At 46.6% G+C, this 2,625-nt stretch overlaps 1 pseudogene; it reads left to right on the top strand.

The window, feature by feature from the left end:
- The first annotated feature begins 2,376 nt into the window (after positions 1-2,376).
- Positions 2,377-2,625, top strand: part of LOC101661825 — a 1,275-nt pseudogene continuing 1,026 nt past the window's right edge.

Here is a 2,625-nt window from a genome sequence, read left to right as displayed (position 1 = left end):
GGGTGGGGGGCATCCTGTTTTTTGCTAAAACTGGATGATGAGATGGCTGCGTGAGCAAGTGCATTTTCCTGGTGGTGAAACCAGTCCTCCACTGTTACACTATTTTTTCAGAACCTCTAAATAGAAAGCTTGATTAACATCTGACCTGATGGAATGAACTCCAAAATGCAATATGAAGTTGACATTTTCATATGTTTGGGAAGTTGATGGATGTCCAGAAAGAGGTTTGTCATCAGTCAACATTTCACCTTTTTCTGAAGTGAGAAAACCACTCATACACTTGAGTTTTTCCCATAGTGATATCCTTCTCAGCTGTGTTCAACATCACAACAGTTTCTGTGGCAGTTTTCCTGAACAGGACACACAATTTCACAGCCGCATGTTGTTCACTTAAATTGGCCATCACAACAAAGTGAGGTTCCGGTGAAACTGCTTTCACAAAAAAATTCACTGTGACCAGAGAGAATATTCCCAGGCAATGCGACTAGGTGCGCTAAACTCAGTCGAGCAAGCAAGATGCTCAACTAGAGGGAAAAGTGCTTACTATGAAAGTTCTGCCTAGTGGAGTTTTGTTTTCTGTTTTTGTTTGTTTGCTTTGGGGGGGTACCCCCTGGGAAGTTGGCTGAAATCAAAGAATACCAGAAAGATGTTTCCTTAACTATGCAAAGGCATTTGTCTGTATATAATAATACAGTAAGGACAACATTGTGAAGAAGGAGGAGCCCAGAACACTTAATCTGTACATAGCAAAGATAGTTGTTCCAATAGAAAAATGGAATACTGTATGATTTAAAATCAGGAAACCTGTGTCAGGGTTGTATCCTTTCACCAGAATTTTTCAATCCATATGCTGAATAAATAATTTAAGAAATTGGACTCTATGAGAAGAACATGGCATCAGAATTAAAGGAATTTTATTAATAACAGGAGATAAACAGATGACACAGCCTTACTTGCTGAATGCATCGAGTCCTTGATACACATGCCAATGAAAATCAAAGACTATAGCCTTCCGTGTGCATTGCAACTCAATTTACAGAAAAGCAAAACTCTCACAACTGGACCATGATAAATGGAGAAAAACAATGAACTTGCTAAGGATTTCATTTTACTTGGATCCATCATCAACCCTACTGGAAGCAGCAACCAAGAAACCAAATGATGCATTTGCATTGGACAAATATATTGCTCAAGGTCTCTTTAAGGTCTTAAAGAGCCAAGACATCCCTTTGAGAACTTACTAGAGCCTGACACAAGCAATGGTATTTTCAAATGGACTCACATGCACGGGAAACTGCACAATGAATAAGGAAGACTGCATGAGAATTGATGTATTAAAATTATGGTGTGGATAACGAATATTGATAGTGCCGAGAACTGCCAGAATAACAAGCAAATCTATCTTGACAGATCTATCATCAGAAAGCTTCCAAGAAGGGAGGATGGTGCAAGTTCATCTTAGATTCTTTCGAGAAGGGCTTCATGCTTGGTCAGGTCGAAGGTCAGGGAAACAGAGGAGGACTCTCACTCAACAAGATGGACTGACAGTGGTTGAGACAGTGGGCTCAATACAACAATTGTGAGACTCCCACCAGGTAAGGTACTGCTCCCTTCTTTGTACACAGGGAAATTAGGAACCAGAACCAACAGCATAGTACCCAACAATTGCAGCAGCAGCAGCTTTAATTTTTACCTAATTTTCAGAGACTGGTTGTAGAAAGAAGTTTCTCAAATGGGAGAAAAGCAGTAGGCATATTGTTTCCATAGCAAATGAACCTGCATCTTCACGTCAAAGAGGTGATAGGTCCTAGTGGGCACCGAAACGTTGGAGAGTAAATGCTATCTAAAAGAAAGCCTGCTAGGCGGGGGCAGGGCAGTGGGGGGGGCGGTCCGAGGAAATGGGGACTAGTTAAGACACCCATCCGGAGCTCCTGCTGCCAGACCAGAAAATTGGGAAAGTAAGAAAGCAATCCCACTCTGCATCTGTGGAACCCTACGTCAAGCGGGCACACCACCCCACTACCTGGAGGAGGAGTTGGAACTCCTCCAGCCCCACGGGAGGTCCGGCTGGACCGGCGATGTACCTTGGAGCAGGTGGGGGTTGGAGGCATGGAGGCACAGGGAGTCCAGGGCGGATGGTCCCTTTGGGACCAGTGGTGAGTGTGGCGATGCCTGGGGGGTGAAGGTGGGAAGGTGGGAAGAGGGAGGGAGCCGATAGTCGATTGCAGGGATCTACATATGGCCTCCTCCCTGGGGGACGGACAGCGGAGAAGTGGATGAGGGGAGATGTCGGACGGTGTAAGATATAACAAAATAGTCCAGTGGCCAAGTCTCTGTCGCCGCGGGAGCCGGAGCGGACTGGGCCGCTGAGGCAAGATGGTGGACTACAGTGTGTGGAACCACATCGAGGTGTCAGATGATGAAGACGAGACGCACCCCAACATCGACACAGCCAGCCTCTTCCGCTGGCGGCACCAGGCTCGCCTGGAGTGCATGGAGTAGTTCCAGAAGGAGAAGGAGGAGCTGGAGCAGGGCTGCAGCTGAGCAAGTGCAAGGTGGCTTGGCCATGTGCCTGCAGAAGCTGAAGGAGCTGGAGGGGTCCAGGGGCGGGGCCTGGCTGGGGCG

This window comes from Echinops telfairi, unplaced genomic scaffold (genome assembly GCF_000313985.2).
Source record: "Echinops telfairi isolate 266 unplaced genomic scaffold, ASM31398v2 ScPeMD7_7468;HRSCAF=8506_0, whole genome shotgun sequence".
Classification (NCBI taxonomy): Eukaryota; Metazoa; Chordata; class Mammalia; order Afrosoricida; family Tenrecidae; genus Echinops; species Echinops telfairi.
The sequence above is the reverse complement of the archived record's forward strand: the minus strand, read 5'-3'. Positions and strand labels throughout refer to the sequence as shown.